The 21,225-nt window shown below is 36.2% G+C and overlaps 1 non-coding gene across 1 annotated transcript; it reads right to left on the bottom strand.

Annotated features, from left to right (window-relative positions):
* Positions 1 to 17,982: 17,982 nt before the first annotated feature.
* Positions 17,983 to 18,121, bottom strand: LOC135632176 (small nucleolar RNA Z247). Its single transcript, XR_010494631.1, has one exon. It is a non-coding gene; the product is annotated as a small nucleolar RNA Z247 (small nucleolar RNA).
* Positions 18,122 to 21,225: the final 3,104 nt, after the last annotated feature.

Below are 21,225 nucleotides of genomic sequence, written 5' to 3'. Positions count from 1 at the left end.
CAAAATCATATCATGAGTATTTCATGCATTCATATCATCACATGAAGAATATCAAGAAGAATTAGATGATAAAATATACTTCAAGAATACAAGGAATTATACAAAGATAAAAAAACATGAAAGATGAGATCATGTGAATACCAAAAGATATGATTCATTTTGATAAATCTCCACTTAAATATTCAAAGAGAAATCTTAGGAGATCAAATAATAAAAGATATTCAAATAAAATTTTAAGTCATGAATTTTGAAAAAGATATTCTCTTTAGTAATTCACAAAAGAAACGTAGGAGAAAAAGATTTCAATTCATGCATAAGAAATCTTATGATTCATATAGAAAATCTCCTCTTTAGTAAAATATCAAGAAAAATCATAGGAGTACAAAGAAGAGATCTTGATTAAAAAAAAAATCTCAAGTAATTCCAAGAAATCAAGATAAAGCTCATTCAAATTCAAATCATCAAATCAAAATCATTTTCAAGGGATTCTAAAGAAAAAGATAGGTTCATTACTCTCTTATTTTTAAAAAGTCGATAAAGTAGAGAAATTTTTCAAGGAGAAAGCTTTCCTCTTTTTAGTTGTTTGTTTCATACAAGCATGCCTTTGTCCCCTCTTTTTTTTTTTATGCCAAATCAAAATATATATCATCGTTTAAAATAAAAGTACAGGATTTATTATGACAAAGATCAATAAGCCACTTTTATTATGGTAAAAATCAATAATTCATAAATCACAAGAATCATCATGCATAATTTCGAAAGATAAACTCATTAAGCATAATTTCATAGCTTTCGCATTTAAAGAAAAAGTCTTATTCTCCGAATCATTCCAATGGTTCATTAGAAGAGAAGACCTTTAAATCTATTTTCGATAATATTCCATAAATCGAGATTCAATGAAAGCAAGAAAACTCTCATTGAACAAGGGAGGACGAATGAGAGAGTGACCCTTTTGAAAGCCGAAAAAAGCCATTTCTCTTAGGTGTTAAACCAAATGAGAAATTATGAAGCTCTGATATAAACTGTTAGGAACGAGTCGGCACTAAGAGGGGGGAGGGGGGGTTGAATAAGTGCAGTAGTAAAAATTACGTCAGTTCAAAATCTCATTGCAATTAAACTCATTTCAGAAGTTGTTAACTTAAAGCATATGGAAGAGTGTAGTAGATGTAAAGCAAGTAAAGAATGGTAGTTTACAGTAAATGTAAATGGTAAGAAGTTAATGTAAACCGAGTTATAGTAGTTCGATCGTCGTGACCTACATCCACTCCACAGATTCCTCTTTCGTCGAGGCCATCGGCATCGACTAACAATCTTCTTTTAATAGGCGAAGATTAACCTCCTTTTTACAACTCTATTCTCCTTTTGCATGCTTAGGAGAGAACCTTTACACCCCCTTTTTACAAAGCTTCCCTCACACTCTCCCTTAGAATGGTTTCTAAACTTTAGGAGGAGGGACTCTATACTTTACAAGGGTTTTCAACTCTAGAAACATAGAGTTTTCATTCACTTTTCTTGTTTCTCCATGCAGGAATAGCTAGGGTATTTATATACTCCAAATGGATTCAACAATAGAGCCAAAATTCAAATCCCCTAAAATTTCAAGGTACGGACGGTACCACCACCTAAAAGACTATGTCTATGTGGTACCACCACCCAGATTAGTGGTACCACCACCTAATAGTCTCGGAGACTATGCTATGATGGTTTCACCTGTTTGGTCATTGTTTGGGCCTTTCTCTTAGCCCAACATAGCCCAAACTTGGGCCCAACTATCCCCTAATTGGGTCGGCCCAATTCTAATCCCAATTTTAAGATATTTAATAAGCTAAACAAAGTCCGTAAGTCTAGGTTTCTTTCGGCAAGCTTCCGACGATCTTCCGATGAACTTCCAACGATCTCTCGGTAATATTCCAGTGGACTCCCGACAAGCTCTTGGACTTCACAATGATCTTCTTAGAGAGTTCCGATGAGCTTCTTTGGCAAGCGCCGAGACTTCTCGGTCAATTCTGATAGAACTTCTGACGATCATTCGGACTTCCGATGAACTCTTGAACTCCCAACGAAATCGTGTTCTTGACTCCGGGACTTCATTTTGCTTTATACTTTGCAATCATAGTTAATCTTGCATGTATAAAACATACTTCAATCTAGACAATTATTACTAAGTATGAATCATGTTGTCCGGCATATCATTGATCCATCGACGCTTTGTCCGATTCTTTGGCGTATCGTCCTCTCTTGTGGCCTATTGCTCAATCGGCTAGTTGACCTCCGCAACTCCGATATCCTTAATGCAATATCCGCTCTTCTTGGCCCGATACTTGAAACCATGGCCCGAAGTCTTTTGTCGATACGTCGACCGATCCTCTAGCGCGAAGTCTAATCTTCTTATGTGTTTTTCTTCGGTCGAACATCATTCTTTCTACTTTAATTGTTTCTCCCTGATCGAAGCTTTCTACGTCACTCAAAACACATATTAAATTATAAATACTATCAATTGGTTTCATCAAAATTCGAGATTCAATAGAAACAGAGATATACGATCTCCCTAGGTAACACAATCTATTCTATACGCAGTTTTTAGTTTTACGAATTTTTGCACACCAATCTTCGCACGACGATGAATAAATCTTTAGGAAATTGGGGATTTTATTTTTTTGTTCTTTCACTACAAATGTGATGTCACCCCAAGATTCCCCAACAGTGATATCAAAGCCAGATTATTCATACAATAGATTGGTTTTGAACTATGTTTGTTGTGCTTTGGAAAAGCTTTAGGCATTGCCATCTGCGTGTAAGCAAGTTGCCTGCAGCTCGCAAGGTCGACCGAGTGCAGGCAGGGCCCTTACAACCACACCCATAGGGAGTTTCTCTCTCCTTAGTTTTCTCTCTATAGTTTCTCTCTCTAACCGTATTGGTTCTCTCTAATAATATTATTTCTCTCTCTAACAAGACTTTTAAATATTTATTTATTTTTTTTCTAATACAATGTTAAATTTTAAACCCAAACCCACATAATAATAAAAGAAAAAAAAGAAGAAGATGAGAGAGAATGATAGACAAGAAAATCAAACAAAAAAAATGGAACCTTTATTATAGAGGATTGAAGTGCTCGACAACACCTCTTTCTTTCTTCTTGCACACCCTCTCTTCTCTTGTGTGTTGAATAAGATGTCATGCATCCTAATATATAAGCCTAACAGCATTGAAACTTCTACTCTTATTGAACAACGTAAAGTCCTAATCCCATTCAACTTCTAAATCTTAAGCTAATCTTAATTAAAGTTTAAATTATATCCCTAACAAATATAAGAGTTTTCATGTAAAATAAATAGACTGTTTTCCAAATTTTTTTGGTCTAACTATTAGTTATTTGACAAATCAACTAATCATGCTCATATGTATCTTTCATTGTCGAAGTGTCTCCTGATGCTTGGCATATTCTAAACAAGCAAAGGATGAGTGCTGCAACCCTCACAACTGATGCATCATCTCCTGTAACATCCGATATGTCCATCATGAACAAAAAATTTTGAAGTACTCCATAATCATTTTCTTAATGTAAACTATAAATGTAGAGTCACCAAGACTTATATTATACTATGAGTTAGAGAAGTCTCCATCCAAAAGCATAATATACTTATATATTATAATTAATACTTCAAACTAGTCTCTTGATACATAAAGCCCATTTAGTTCAAATATGGTGATCTGCAGGGCGTTCGATGCCTCTCAAGAATGTTCAAATCGGCTTTTGCCATCCAGTTGGGTGAGACGATGAAATCTGAGCTCATGGGCATAGACATCACTCTGGCTTGCCAGCAAGGGGATGAGGATGCAGTAATTCTTACACTTAGCCACGTGTGATACCTAAGAGTAATAATATCATTGTGTGGCTAATCATATAAGATGTTCCAAATCTATCTCCGTTGACTGTCGCATATTACCAGTTGGATCTTCCAAATCAATTGAACTGGTTGGGCAATCTTTTTAGTTTAGTTTGATAGGGTAGATCTTGTAGTTTCCGCCACTTTTAACCCTTAGATTATGTGTAGTTTGATAGGGTAGATCTTGTAGTTTCCGCCACTTTTAACCCTTAGATTATGTGGCCCTATTTAGGTAAGATATATTATAAATAAAGGAACTCTCCTAATAACTTATCTTATATCCTTTGCTCTCGCTTATAAATAGACAAGACCTTTAGGGGTTAAAAGGGTGATCTCAGTGCATCTCAATGTAGTTGAGAGATTAAGGTCTTTCTCTCAATTTTCCCATCAATCTAGGTGGTCCTGTGAAAAGATGTGAAAAGATAGGAAAAGAGGAGAATGATCTAGTTCAGGATCTAGTTCTCTTGCAGATTGATATTCTAGATCCGACGATGAGGGTATTTGTATATCAGATATAGTTTATTCTTCTAAACAACAATGAAAGGTACGCATCTTAATATTGTTAGATCTATTTTTATTTGATTTCAATCTTGGCATAAAAGTTTTTTTGCATTATAGATAGCATGATTACAGATTTTATGCTAACAATTGATATCAGAGCCTAGATTCTTGAGATTAAATATATTAGATATATTATTTTTATTTATGATGCATTAATGATTCATCGGATATTATTGAACTATTTTTTGTATATGATTTGCTCGTTAATTATGAGCAATGTATAATTTTATGTTCGATCGATGAATTTACCATAGATGTTGTTGAGGTAGTGATCTCTATTGATCATTATCGACAACCCCACTAGAGTGCCGTGTACCACCTCGCACATCAAGGTAGCGGTCCGTTAGTGAGCGGTGGTTGCACCATGCAGCATGCACATCGTAGCAGTTGCGTTGGGCAACATGGCGATCGCTCTCATGCGTAATGGTGGTGCTCGCAGAGGACGCCTATGGAAGGGTGGTGGTTGTAGACGTCAGCAGCCACTGCCCCTCGTGGGCAGAGGGCAGCAACCGCGCGTCGGCACAGGCCACACCCAAGCGGCGGTCGCACGTGTGCAGGAGTTGCGCCCAGGCGACAATCGCGAGCGGGTAGGCCGCATCCAAGCGGCGATCGCTCGTGTATAGAAGTCACGACTAAGTGGCAGCCGCACGTGTTAGGCTGCGCAAGGCGACGACCACATGCGGCAGGAACTGCGACAGCCGCGGGTAGGTAGCCACAGCGGCCGCGCGTGGGTAGAGGAAGCCTTGTGGCTGGAGCGTCGAGGCCACAGTGGCCACGCGCCGATAGCGGCATGGCAATGTCGCACGCGCAAAGGCGGTAGCGCTGCAGATCAGATCTTTTTGACAAAATTATAGTTTTGTCCTAGGGTTTCCCTTCAGTCAAATTATAGCTTTGCCCTTATGTATTTTTTTAATATCCTTTAATTCTTTTGGCATATTTATAGTTTTTCCCTTGAGGCTAGGGTTTTGCCAAATTATAGTTCTGCCCTTTGTGAATTTTGTAATTTCAATTTATATCCTGTCAATATATTTACAATTTTACCCTTATGAAATTAAGAATTCTAAGTTATATTCTTAATTATAAAATTGATAAAATAATTTATTATAATTATGATTGAATTTAATCATGATTATATTTTGATTATTTGATTAGATTTAATTTTGATTTAAAAAACTATAAATTACGGTTTACTTTTATAGTTTTCTCATATGAATTATTGATTACATTTTTAACATGTGGCAAATAAAATTCAATTATTGTTCTTGGATATTTATTTGATTATTCATATGTATATACTTAAAATTGTGAAATGATAGTTTTCTTTCACATAAAGGCTCTTCATGATTTATATGTTATCATGATTATCATATGAGTTTTTTATTTTATTGATTAATACTTAATAATTATTATGGTTGTTATTTTATTATTGAACTACTTCAGTATGAGTCAAGATAAATAAATTTATAAATATTATTTATAATTTATCTTCATAAGTTTTATCTTATCTGCCAAAGTAGCTTGAGATGATAGACTTATAAGATATGAATTATAATAAATGTTTGATTATTTATAGGATATTTTAAATTATATTTTATATTTTTGTATTGGTCCTATAGCCATCAAAGTGACCTAGACTAATAATTTATAAAATACATTATGAAATTAGTCCTAAATGATATTAAATAAAATAATATTTATAATGGCAATAAGAATCAGGATAAAAATATTTAGTGAATATTATTTGTAATTTATCTTCCTAAGTTTTATCTGACCAGTAGCTATTAAAGTAGTTTGAGATGATAAGCTCATGGAATATGAATTACAATAAAGTTTTTGTTATTCATGGGATATTTTAAACCATATTTTATCTTTTTGTATTGGCCCTATACACGTGTGATACCTAAGAGTAATAATATCATTGTGCGGCTAATCATACAAGATACTTCAAATCTATCTTCGTTCGCTGTCGCATATTACCAGTTGGATCTTCCAAATCAATTGAACTGGTTGGGCAATCTTTTAGTTTAGTTTGATAGGGTAGATCTTGTAGTTTTCGCCACTTTTAACCCTTGTTATGGGGGCTTTTCGGGTGTGGGGTTGCTGTTCTTATTCGTAGGGAGAGGTATTAGATTATGTAGTCCTAAGTAATCTTGATGGGAGGAACTTTCATAACTTACCCTATGCTCTCGCAACCTCTAGGGGTTAAAAGGGTGATCTCAGTGCATCTCAATGTAGTTAGAGATTAAGATCTTTCTCTCAATTTTTCTCTCTTCTAATTTATCAATCTACGTGTGAAAAGATAGAAAAAGAGAAGAAGGATTTAATTCAGGATTTAGTTCTCCTTGTAGATTGAACGATGAGATAAGGTTTATTCTTTTGAGCAATAAGGTATGCATCATAATATTATTAGATCTAATTTTATTTGATTTTAAACTTGATATAAAATTTTTTTCACATTACATATAATATGATTATAGATTTTATGATATAAGAGTCTAGGTTCTTGAGATTAAATATATTAAATATATTATTTTTATTTATGATATATTAATGATTCATCGAATATTATTAATTTATTTTTTCTATATGATTTGCTCATTAATTATGATAAATGTATAATTTTATGTTCAATCGAATGAATTTACTTGTTGATGCAGTGATCTCTGTCGATCATTATCGACAATCCCGCTTAAGGGCTGTGTACCACCTCTGCATCACGGCAGCGGTCACCTAGCGAGCGGTGGCTGCACCATGCAGCGTGCGCGTCCCAGCAGTTGTGCTGGGCAACGTGGCGGCCGCCCTCGCGAGTAATGGTGGCGCCCGCAGACGCCGGTAGCCGCTGCCCCCGTGGGCACAGGCCGCGCGTCGGCACAGGCCGCACCTAGGCGGCGGCCGCGCGCGTGCAGGAGCCGCGCCCAGGCGGCGACTGCGAGCGGGTTGGCCGCATCCAGGCGGCGGTCGCTCGCGTGCAGAAGCCACGACTAAGCGGCAGCCGCGCGCGCTAGGCCGCGCAAGGCGACGGCCACGCGCGACAGGAACCGCGGCAGCTGCGCGCAGGTAGCTGCAGCGGCCGCGCGCGGGTAGAGGAAGCCCCGCGGCTGTAGCGCCAAGGCCACAGCGGCCGCGCTCCGGCAGCGGCGTGGCAGCGCCGCACGCGAAAAGGTGGCGGCAGATCAGATCTTTTTGACAAAATTACAGTTTTGCCCTAGGGTTTCCTTTCGAACAAATTACAACTTTACCCTTATGTATTTTATTAATATTTTTTTAATTATTTTGATATATTTACAGTTTTACCCTTGAGGCTAGGGTTTTGCTAAATTATAGTTATTTCCTTTGTAAATTTCGTAATTTTAATTTATATCTTGTCAATATATTTACAATTTTATCCTTATGCAATTGAGAATTCTAAGTTATATTCTCAATTATAAAATTGATAAAATGATTTATTATAATTATGATTGAATTTAATCATGATTATATTTTGATTATTTGATTCGATTTAATTTTAATTTTAAAAAATATAAATTACGGTTTACTTTTATAGTTTTTATATGAATTATTGATTATATTTTTAACATGTGGTAAATAAAATTTAATTATTATTCTTGAAAATTTATTTAATTATTCACATGTATATACTTGAAATTGTAAAATGATAGTTTTCTTTCACATAAAGGCTCTTCATGATTTACATGTTATCATATAAATTTTTTATTTTATTGATTAATATTTAATAATTATTATGGTAGTTATTTTATTATTAAATTATTTCAGTATGAGTCAAAATAAAAGAATTTATGAATATTATTTATAATTTATCTTTATAAGTTTTATTTGATCGATAGCAGTCAAAAGATGATAGACTTATGAGATGTGAATTATAATAAAAACCTGATTATTTATAAGATATTTTAAATTATATTTTATATTTTTGTATTGGTCTTATAGCCACCAAAGTGACGTGGACTAATATTTATAAAATATATTATGAAATTAGTCCTAAATGATAATAAATAAAATAATATTTATAATGATAGTACGAATCAGGATAAAGAAATTTAATGAATATTATTTGTAATTTATCTTCCTAAGTTTTATCTGATTAGTAGCTACCAAAGTAGTTTAGGATGATAGGTTTCTAGGATATGAATTACAATAAAGTTCTTATCATTCATAAGATATTTTAGATTGTATTTTATCTTTTTGTATTGGTCCTATAGTCACCAAAGTGACCTAGATCAATAATCTATAAAATATATTATGGAATTATCCTAAATAATATTAAATAAAATAATATTCATGATGACACATATAATTAGGAGATTTAGATAATCCAAAAAGAGAATCTATTTCAAATAATTATGTGATGGGGTAGGATAATACTATTTTGGATATGCTTGCAGTTTAGGGTTGTATACCCAAAGGTAATAACACTATTCCACAAGGATGATATTAGTCCTCCATAAGTGATTAAGTAAACACTAGATATGTTAATATTTCATCAAAGGTGAAATATAGATAATATCAATAGTTCATCATATTTTGGAAACTCAAAGCATTAATGTTATATTATTATAGTGGTACTTCATTGTATTTTTGTAAATGTCCCTATACTTTTTGAAATAAATGACTTGAGCATATGCAAGTTATATTGAGTGAGTGAGACCTTGATTAGATTAATTGAAAAGAATATAAATTTAATTATTGAAAATTCTGTGAAATAAATAATTGTGGTGACTGATTAAGAAATGTATGAAAGACTTAATTTTATGAAATTTTAACTTCAGTACATTTTACAACTAGTGTATGAGAATATCTAAAGATCAATTTAAATTTTCTGATAAGTCATTAGTTGATACCTTAATATGATAGTATTTGAGGAATTCAATATTATATCCTCAAAATAAATGATAAAGTTGTAAGCTCAAGACTTATAATATTTTGAGTACTACTCAGAATGTAGATAACACTAAAATAAGGATGAAGCATAAGTCACCTAAGTTTATAATTACTATATAGACTCATAAAAGAATATCCTTATAATAAAATGTTACTTCTGTAGTAAGGAAAGGACTATAAGATTTGATTTGAAATGAAAAGATATAAATATAACCTTTATATGGTTCAAATAAAATATTATAGATATTATTGATGGATTAATTTGATGTTTGATCATATGTTACCAATAATAGCTATTCATAAAGAAAAAATGAAGGGGGATAAAACCCAAAGAGAATGAAATATTCATTATTATAGGGAATCATCTTAAAGTAAAAGCAATATTAGCTTTTATTTATCGCCTACATCTAAAGATGATTCAATTGATAGATCTTGAGGATTCATATTATGTTCTTATAATTTTAGGAATTTGGATTCTTTATCTAGAATTATTATAATATTATTTTTCTTTTGGTGATTGTAAACTTATTGTGATTCAATAAAATTAACCTTTGAATTATGTATAATAGTCTATATAGAATTAATATGAATCTTAAGTTTACAATGATTTTACAATTAAATATTAAAATAAAATATAGTTTTATAAACTGCTTGAGGTTATGTTTATCACTCTGTACTTTCATCTCATTAAAGAGAGACATTTTATCACCATATAAATAACTTGTTGAGATATGATTATATATATTTAATTTATGTAAAGTCTATGATTGTTTACACTCTTAAAGTGTATATAAATAAAGTTGATATACAATTAGATAGAAAAGTCAAGATCATCATATTTGACAACGGTGATAAATTTTATGGTATTTATGATGAACCCAATTATAATTCTTTTGCTAGAATTTTGGAAAAATAAGGTAGATGATTTATCATATATGTTATAGCAGAATATGATTACTGAAAGATATAATTGTACCTTTATAGATATGGTTAGGAGCAATGATAAGTTATTCTTTTGTACCCAAATCAATGTGAGAAGAAGCTCCAATGACAACTATGTATATCTTGAATGGTGTTCATAGTAGATAAATTACATGACTTCTTTTAAGTAATGAAATGATAGGAAACCTACCTTATAATATTTACATATTTGAGATTGTCTTATAGAGATAAGGATCTTCAACTCATATAAAAGAAAATTAGATTTAATAATTATTTCTGAATATTTTATAATCTATTCAGAAAAGTTTAAAGGGGTACATATCTTATTGCTTTAATCATAGTACGAGGATAATTAAATCTGGTAATGTAAGATTCCTATAAAATAACAAATCAGTGGGAGTGAAAATTTCAAAATTTAATTTTGATATAGAGGAGATACAAGTTGATACTCCTTTATTATTTGAGAGATTGTTGTTACTCAAATCATTAAATGATTTGATGAAAGTGAACAACAAAATAACATTACTAAACTCCCACATTATATTGATATCGTTGTTAATGGCCTTGTAGAACAACCATAATTGACAACCTTGAAAATATCTCAAAGGGAAAGGAATCCTGTCGTTTATGATTATTATATGGCATATCTACAAGAATTATATTATGATATAAGAATCAGAATGGATCCTTTATTATTTTTAGATGTCATGAAAATTAATGATTCTGAAAAGTAATATGATGCAATAAAAGAAGAGTTAAAATTAATAACCAGAATGGTGTTTGATAAATTTATCGAATTGTCCAATAATTGTAAAAGAGTCTATTATATAAATATGACTCAAATATTTTGCTCCAAAAAGTACTTCAGACTTTTATGATCGACCTTGATTTGAAAGCATCGCCCGATCAAGTATGGTCTTTACTTGGCCACCGCATGCACAATCATGAGCATCTCCTTGTCGTAAATAGTCATCTTGAGATGGGAAGGAGATAACGCCTTACTGGTATAAGTGAGGGGGCGACCATCTTGCATTAGTACAACACAAATTCTAACTCCGGAGGTATAGACTTTAATAACAAAAGTCATGCCGAAGTCAGGTAGCGCTAGTACTGGCATTATCGTCATTGCGGCTTTAAGTTCATCGAAGGCGGTGGTGGCTTTGTTTAACCATTGGAAAGCATCTTTTTTTAGTAAGGAAGTCAGTAATGCATTGATTTTTTCATAGTTTTTCATGAACTTACGGCAGTAGCCTGTTAAACCCAGAAATCCATATAGTAATTTTATGTTCCTCGGGGTCGGCCATTTCTGCATTGCTTCAATTATGGAGGGCTCCACCACCACACATTCCTTTGATATGATATGCTCAAGATATTCCATCTTCTGTTGAAGAAAGTAAAAATTCGTAATGGCCGTTGTGTGTTTGAAAGGTGGTTTTCAGTATGTCTTCTTCGCACACTCGTATTTGATGATACCCGGATCGAAGGTCCAGCTTTGTGAAGATTCATACTCCCTTTCATCCAGAAATTTATCTACTACTAGAATAAGGTATTTATCCTTAACAGTGATGTCATTTAAAGCTTGGTAGTCGATGCACATCTGCCAAGTTCCGTCCTTCGTGCATACAAGTAGCACTGGTGAGGAATAGGGGCTGCAACTTGGTCGAACCACCCCTATTTCAAGCATCTCCTTTACGATCTTTTCAATTTCTATTTTCTTCCTCTCTAGTTGCTGCTGAAGATGCATCAAAAAGCACCATTTATCTTGTGCAAAACTTTCTCCATTCATTGGGTCGAAACAGTGGTTATATTGCTTCCGCGCTTTCCGTATAGGATGATTTGTTTGCCTTTGCAGTAGAATTTCATAATTAATTTGGAGAAGTTTCAAGAGACATCACTTAGCATCGTCAGCCATTCTATGCCAAGCATGACCTCATAGTCATCAATTGGCAGGAGGAAGAAGTCGGTGATAATTTCTTGGTCTTGCAGTAATAGTTTCACCTGCGAACATCTTTGGTCGCATTTTAGGATTTTTCCGTTGGCGACCTTTACGTCGAACTTGCTGCAACCTTCGATGTGGAGCACCATCCGAGCAGCAACTTTACTATTCAGGAAGTTATTAGTGCTGCCCATGTCGATGAGAACAATGATCGATTGTTGTTTGAGAAGGCCTCCAACTTTCATCATTTGCGGGTTTAAGTAGCCAGCTAGTGCATGTACCATAACGTCGGTCGGTTGCTGGCTCTTCTTCCACATCTTCTTCTTCATGTTCAATGCTCTCTTCTAGATGTTCAATGACCTCTTCTTTTACTAGTTCAATCATAAGAAGTCTCCCTTTTCTACAACGATGCTCACGGCTCCACGGCTCGTTGCAGTGCTAACATAATCCCTTCGTAGATTGCTCCCGAAGCTCTTCTCTTGTCAACCTTTTTGGTGTAGGGACTCGGTTGACAGTAGGGGGGCTGAGGGCTTCAATATTGCTGGTCGGAGAGTGACCCTAGTCCTTCGGGCTTCATGGTTCAATCGCTCCTCTTGAAGTCGTGCGAAAGAGATGGCTGCCGTAAGCATGTACGATTGTCGCGCGTTAACTTCTCCCTAGATCTTCGGCTTCAAACCCTCAATGAAGGTCCTCAATAGCTATTTTTCAAACTAATCATGAGTTTGATTATATAACCTTTCAAACCTGGTTTGGTACTCCTGAATGGTGGAGGTTTGTTAGATCTTTGCTAGTTGTTCGTCAATATTCTCGTAATCGGTTGGTCTAAAGCGGATCAGCAGTCCTTCTTTGAATTGTCACCATGAGAGGACTCTATGAGTGTGTTCAAACTAGTCAAACCACTATATGGCATCCCCTTCTAGATGTATAGTCACAATTTCTACCATAGATGCATCTGCGGTTTTGTGATACTGAAAATATCGCTCCGTGCACGAGATCTAACTAATCGGGTCTCCTTCTTCCTATCTAAGGAAGTCCACCCTCATGCGTGGATAGTTAGAGTCGGTCATAAAGCCTCCCCTCTCTTGGAAGTCATCTCTTCAGGCTTGGTGTGATTGGTCAGAGCTCTCTCCTTGTTGTGATTTCTTCGGGCTTGGTGGTTGGCCCAAACTGAGTTCGGTAAAGAGAGTCTGAATCTTATCCTCCATTCGCACCTCGAAGACTTTGAATTTAGCATTGATTGTCTCATCAGATGCCATAGTATATGCCTCCAAATCTGTGATGTTAAGATCTCTCTTTTGTTGTTGGGTTAAAGGCATTAGGTTGAGAGAAGTGATGGTGGAAAGGGTTGGTGGATTGGTGGACGTAGGCTATGGTTTATGCTTGTTTTGTGGTTGTTATGGTTGCAGTTTGCGGGTGTGGTTTAGTGGAGTTTTAGGGCTGTAATGGTAGTGGATGAAGGTTAGGGCAAAAGTTTTAGATCTGTGGTAGATGAAAGCAAAGGTTTGATAGAATTCAGTGGAAGTTGCTGCAGGTATGTGTTGTCTTGTAAGAGTAGAATTGTTGTCGAAGAAACAGCGGTTTCTCAATGAAAATTTCAGCAAAAATTAAGAAATTTGAGAAGGGAATTGATAGCAAAATCTTAGTTTATATGACAGCAAGGATGACCAATTTAATCAAGAAAATTTTGGTAGCATAACAACAAAGAAATTGGTGCAAGTTACGATAGCAGAATTCTCATCGAAAAATTTTAGCGGTTTGCGATTGAAATTTGCAACAACACAAGAATGTTTTTAGAGATGAATTACTTAATGGATCAATCTTAGATGGAAGCCAAGATGATCTATGAAGTGTATAAGAAATTTTGTTCAGAAAGGATTGTAAATAGATCGTTTAAGAAATTACTCAGTGGGCTGCGATCGATGCAGATCATAGCCTACCATTCACCATATCTTTGCCTCTGCAGGGCAAAACTCTTTCTTGTCGGACTCACTTCCCCACCGGACTCCCCTCTCCGTCTGCTGTATGGCGGCAATGTACGGTGTGTGATGCCTTCGCTGCTATCCCCAGCTGCTGCCGTATCCACACTCGGCGTCGCCATCAGGTACGGCCACGACAATAAGGGCCTGTTTGTTGGTGAGGCCGACTGCTCACCCTCAACAGTGGATCCCTCTTTAACCCATGCCCGCTCCTTCCCGCTTCTCCTCCCTACGGCCTTCTTCTTCACCGATGCTGCCTACACCGGCCCCAGGCTAGGGTTGTGCTTCGCCGTCCTTGTAACTACCACGGAGGCAGCATCATCTTCATCAGGCTGTGATCTGCATCAATTGCAGCTCACTGCCTCGCTATCAACCATTGATCCTCAGCTCCTGCTAAGAGCTAAACGCATTCACCAAATGCAGAAATCGTCTCAGCAATCCACTTGATTGCTGTAAATTTCTCCACTTGATCGCTGCAGATTTCTCCACTTGATCGCTGCAGATTTCTTCACTTGATCGTTGTAGATTTCTCCACTTAATCACTGTAGATTTCTCCATCTAATCGTTGCAGCTTCGTCCTCCAGCATCGCTACAACTTCCCCCTCTAGCCTCTTCCTCTACCACAACAGCTGCAATAGCAGCAGCAGCCACAACAACAGCAACAGCGATCTGCTCTTGCTCTTCTCACAAGTCTCCTCCCTCCCTCCTTTTTTATAAAGATCACTCTTCAGTAAAAATAAAAAAAAAAGAAAAAAATGTCTTAGATGTCTTCCTTATCTTCTTCTGATATTCTAATTACTATTCATGCAATGACTCATAGTACTTCTCCTATAAGGCTTATCTCCACCAATGCTGCCACGTTGATCTCTTTCAAGTTATCAAAGGGTAGTAACTATGCATCTTGATAGGCTCAATTTTTTAATCTCTTATTTGGATACGACTTGCTCGGCTATGTTGACGACTCCTTCAGTTGTTTGCTAGCCATGATTAACATCCTCGGAGAACCCAGTCCAGTACCAAATCCGGCTCATAAATTATGGTTGTGTCAAGATCGTCTCATCTTCCAAGCTATTCAAGTCTCAATTGCTGGATTCGTTGCTCCATTGATATCCTCATGTGGAACTACTGCCGAAGCGTGGTCTAAACTGCAAACTACCTTGGCGAATCATTCGCGTACTCGCAAGCTCAGTCTTCTGTCCAAACTAATGGTGACAAAACAAGAGGGAAGTACTATCACTAGTTATCTACAAAATATCAAAGTTATCATCGATGATTTGGCTTTGATAGGTCATTCCCTATGTGATAAAGAGATCATCATCCATACTCTTAATGGTCTCAAAGACGATTACAAGGAGTTGGCAACTGCAATTCGGGCATGCGACACACTAGTATCATTTGAAGAACTCTGTGATAATTTGACTGATTATGAGATGTATTTGAAGTATGAGGACAAGCTGTCCGGACTGACTATTATAGCTTAAGTCAGTCACAAGTCTAAGAGGAAGAGCACTCAGTACCCTCTGAACATCTCCAAAGGTTTGGCTAATACACATCTTAATCCTATGGATTCCATGCAAGACCCCTCTTATCCTCCTAATCATAACTTCTCGTAAAGTGACAATTCCAATAATCGTTCGTCTTGGCATCCTACCCCACCAAGCCACCAAAGACGGGTCGTCTGCTACCTATGTGATAAAATCAGACACTTCGCTAAAGTTTATCAGTCTCGACCCCGCCTCCCTGCTCTACCCCACTGGCCTCAAACAAATCTTCTAACTACTCCGATGACTAGCCAGCCTAATTAGATTGTTGACTCTAGCGCCTCCCATCACATCACCACTGATCTTCAGAATTTGTCTCTTCACAACACCTATGGCAGTGATGAAGATATCATTATTGGTGATGGTAAAGGACTTCCTATAACTCATATTGGTTCTACAACGCTTACTTCTGATATTACCACATTTACACTCAATGATGTTTTATGCGCCCCTCATATTAAACGTAACCTTATTTCTGTTTCTCAATTTTGTAAACATAACAATACTTCAATTGAATTCTTTCATGATTCTTTTCTTGTTAAGGACTTGAGCACAAGGGCATCCTTAGTCCAGGGCCCGAATAGAGGTAATATTTACGAATGGCTGTCAGCTCCACAAATAACCCAGCCCACTGTTCATTCTTCCGTTGCGGCTCCAATTGATGTGTGACATTGTCGTCTTGGTCATCCCTTGTCCCTTATTCAGCAAAAATTACTTTCTCGTTACTCTCTTCCTATTTTTAAATCGCATAGTTCTATAACGCATTATGATGCATGTCTTAGTAATAAAAGTCATCGACAACCCTTTGGCTCATCTTCTATTTCCTCCTCTAAACCATTTGAAATTATTTATACAGATGTTTAGGGCCCTGCCCCAATCTTGTCTTTTGATAAATTCAGATTTTATGTCATTTTTGTAGATCACTTCACTTAGTACACATGGTTATATCATCTTCACCATAAATCTAATGTTTCGACCATCTTTCTCACTTTTCGAAAGTTGAGGAGTGTGCGGGGAAGACTTGAGGTGTTGGATACCACAAGTTGAGAAATAGGACGTCAGGGCTTGATATTCACCACCACCATCAGAGTAAATCATTTTGATTATAGACTGAAAGTGGTTTTCGACCAACTTTCGAAAAGTGGAAAAGATGGTCGAAATGCCATATTTATGGTGAAGATGATATAACCATGTGTACTTAATGAAGTGATCTACAAAAATGACATAAAATCTAAATTTATCAAAAGACAGGATTGGGGTAAGGCACCAAACATCTGTATAAATAATTTCAAATGGTTTAGAGGAGAAAATAAAAGATGAGCCAAAGGGCTGTTGTTGACTTTTATTACTGAGACATGCATAATAATGCGTTATAGAACTATACGATTTAAAAATAGAAAGAGAGTAACGAGAAAGTAATTTCTGCTGAATAAGGGAGGAGGGATGACCAAGACGATGATGCCACACATCAACTGGTGCCGCAACAGAAGAATGAATAGTGGGCTAGGTTATTTGTGGAGCTGACAGTCATTCGTAAATGTTACCTCTATTCGGGCTTTGGACCAAGGATGCCCTCGTGCTCAAGTCCTTAACAGGAAAGGAATCAGGAAAGAATTCAATTGAAGTATTGTTATGTTTGCAAAATTGAGAAACATAAATGAGATTGTGTTTAATATGAGGGGCGCATAAAATATCATTGATTGTAAATGTGGTAGTATCTGAAGTAAGTGTTGTGGAACTAGAATAAGTTATAGGAAGTCCTTTACCATCACCGATGATGATATCTTCATCGCCGCCATAGGTGTTGTGATGAGACAAATTCTGAAGATCAGCGGTGATGTAATGGGAGACGCTAAAGTCGACAATCCAATTGGGCTGGCTAATCGTCAGAGTAGTTAGGAGATTTGCCTGAGGCCAGTGGGACGGACCAGGGAGGTAGGGTCGAGACCGACAAACTTTAGCGGAGTGTCAGATTTTATCACACAACTGGCAGATGACCTGTCTTTGGTGGCTTGGTGGGGTAGGATGCCAAGACAGGCGATTATTAGAGTTGCTACTTTGCGAGAAGTTATGATTAGGAGGATAAGGGGGGCTTCGCATGGAATCCATAGGATCAAGATGTGTATTGGCCAAACTTTTGGAGATGTTCGGAGGGTATTGAGTGCCCTTCCTCTTAGACTTGTGACTGACTTGAGCTATGATAGTTGGTCCGGGCAGCTTGTCCTCACGCTTCAAATACATCTCTTAATCAATCAACTTGTCATAGAGTTCTTCAAATGATACTAGCGTGTCGCGTGCCCGAATTGTAGCTACCAACTCCTTGTAATCATCTCCGAGACCATTAAGGGTATGGATGATGATCTCTTCATCACATAGGGAATGACCTATCAAAGTCAAATCATCGATGATAACTTTGATATTTTGTAGGTAATCAATGATAGTACTTCCCTCTTGTTTTATCACCATTAGCTTAGATAGAAGACTGAGCTTGTGAGTATGTGAATGATTCGCCAAGGTAGTTTACAGTTTAGACCACGCTTCGACAACAGTCCCATATGAGGATATTAATGGTGCGACGAATCCAACAACTAAGGCTTGAATAGCTTGGAGGATGAGACGATCTTGATGCAACCATAATTTTTTAGCCGGATTTGGTACTGGATTGGGTTCTCTGGGGATGTTGATCATGGCTGGCGGACAACTAAAGGAGCCGTCAACGTAGCCGAGCAAGTCGTATCCAAATAAGAGATTAGAAAGTTGAGCCCACCAAGATGCATAGTTGCCACCCTTTGATAACTTTAAAGGGATTAGCGTGATAGTATTGATGGAGATAAGTCCTGTAGGAGAAGTACTATGAGTCCTTACAGAAATAGTAACTGGAAAATCAGAAGAAGATAAGGAAGACATCTGAGACATTTTTTTTTTTTGGTGCTATTGTTGTCGTTGTAGTTTTTTTTTTTTTTTTTTTTGTGCTGAAGAGTGATCTTTACAGAAAAAGAGGAGGGAGGGAGGAGGCTTGTGAGAAGAGCAAGAGTCGATCGTTGTTACTACTGCTGTTGCTGTTGTTGCGACTATTACGGTAGAAGGAAGAGGCTGGAGGGGGAAGCTGCAACAATAAGGAAGCTACAGCGATACTGGAGGAGAAATCTGCAGTGATCAGGTCAGAGGTAAAGATGCGGTGAATGGTAGACTTCGATGGCCGCGGAGTCTCGCTCGTCTTATTGCTCTGATACCATGTTGAAAGAGGATAGAAAATATAAAGTATGGAAGAAGCTTGTTTTTATTGAAGCTGTTCTCTCCCTATTTATATAGGTTAAGAGGGAGGATTTCACTCAATAGAGTATAGAAATTTCCTCGTATAGTTAAAAAAATCTCATCTGCTATAAAAAAGGAGGTGATCGATCGTGTCCAAGAAATCTTGGACTTGACCAAGAAGGCATAGATAAATGAATCTCTAAAAAAATGAACTTGTTGGTCCAGCATCGTTCTATGTGCATTCGTTTTATAGGTTACTGCTTCGGTTGACTTAAAAGCTTAGCAAGATCTGAAGCTACGTCACAAGAGCAACATGTTTCACACCATGAACAGCTAGTGTGCTAAATGTGCTAAACAAGGAAAAGCTGGTCAACAAATCAAGAAATCATCGATCAACTAACCAGAAGATTGGTAAAATGGTCGGGTTTCCTCACGAAGATGAGCTTTGTCTTATGCTAAGAAACTCCAAGTCCGTTTTCATTCTCAATCTTTCTCTATTGTGGCCTAATATAATCACATTCGTCTTGTATATTATGTTTTCAATTTACATATATGTTTTGATTTCTCATTTGTACCATTCCTATGTTTAATTCTGCAAGAGTATGAATAAAAGCAACACCGAGCGAAACAGGATTCAAACTCGAGACTCTTATTAACTCACTTTACATGATCCGGTTTCCAAATTATGAAATCCAATCCAGTTAGTTGACCTTAGAAAAAGATTGTTTTAATACGCTTTCTCAACAATATATTTTATATTTCATGTAACTAAAGTTTACAACACATCTTACACATATTACATCAACATTATATTTACCATCAAAACAATCGAATCAGTTGCCAACCATATATTTGAAACATGGCATTTCTAAGACAAGCAGTTTCGTCCGTACAAGGCAAGCGCAGTACAAATTACGACCACGACAATGTAACAGTAGATATTTGAGTAACCGAGCCCGTCGTTCTCACAATGCAACGCAGCCCCTCCTGTTGTTATCATAGTCTCTGCCACTGCATTGAAATCTCGACACATCTTTTTTATCACTGTTATCGATACCGCCATCTCTCTTTTATTATTATTTTTTTCGGGTCGTGAACCAAAATCTAGAATAATAGCAAGAAAGTCACAATCAAGCATAGCTATATCGACCTTCATCGGCACGTTATCGTGGATCTAAGGATTATCTCATATGGTTAAATCATTTGTCTTTCGATCCTTAAGTTTAAAATATTTATATTAAAAAATTATAATTATAAAAATAAAATATTTAATTTTATTTATCCTAATGCTGTCGATTTTATCGATGGAAGATACAATATATGATATCATGCGTATAAATAGTGGCGTACTGCTCTATCTCACTTACCTCCTCTTAGTCTTCCCTTCTCGTTGTCAACAATGTAGATGCCTCACTTGCATCATCTTCCTTCTTTGATATCAACGCATATATAAAGTGATGCTAGAGGAGGTAGAGTAATGTGGCATCGACGTAGATGCCTCATCGCTTTGTCTCATCTCCCTCCTCATCGTCGAGGTTTGGATTGACATCAACAAAGTTGATCATCACATTGTTGTCACCAACCATCACAACAGTCACTTATGGTACTATCATCTATTATCATTATTGAAATTACCTTTATATTCATCATTTTCGTGTCATTCATATATGTGTTGTCATGTGATATATCTTTCATTGATGAAATCGATGATATCAAGATAAATGAAATTAAATATTTTATTTTCATAACTATAAAGATTTTAATATAAATTTTTTAAGTCTAATGATTAAAATATTAAAAAAACTAACTACAAAGAATAATATATTATTAGCTTAAACTAATCACACCATGAAAGATCGATCTACTTAGTCATCTATCAATCTACTTAAACTCTTAGTATGATATAGGCGTATAAAATTTGACGTATATTTATTATGAAGATGCTGATGGGTTAAGCATTGAAGAGTCGGCTAGTCATCCTCAGTATTTCCTTAAACCTAAATGCCTGAACACTACACCACAAGTGTATGAGATAGAGACTGGAATTAAGATTCCTTTGCCTCTGCTTATATTGATAAGACATATTTCTGTACCGAAGTACAAAAATGTTCACGACACATATAACTAAGAACTAAAATACCAAGTTGCCGTTTTGGATTTCTCTAAGCATTCTAAGCAGGAGTAGCAAAAGAATTCATTCGCTCTTTATTCCTTATTCCACCAGTTGC

The sequence above is a fragment of the Musa acuminata genome, chromosome BXJ3-2 (assembly GCF_036884655.1).
Source record: "Musa acuminata AAA Group cultivar baxijiao chromosome BXJ3-2, Cavendish_Baxijiao_AAA, whole genome shotgun sequence".
Classification (NCBI taxonomy): domain Eukaryota; kingdom Viridiplantae; phylum Streptophyta; class Magnoliopsida; order Zingiberales; family Musaceae; genus Musa; species Musa acuminata.
This window is presented reverse-complemented; position numbering and strand designations above follow the sequence as displayed.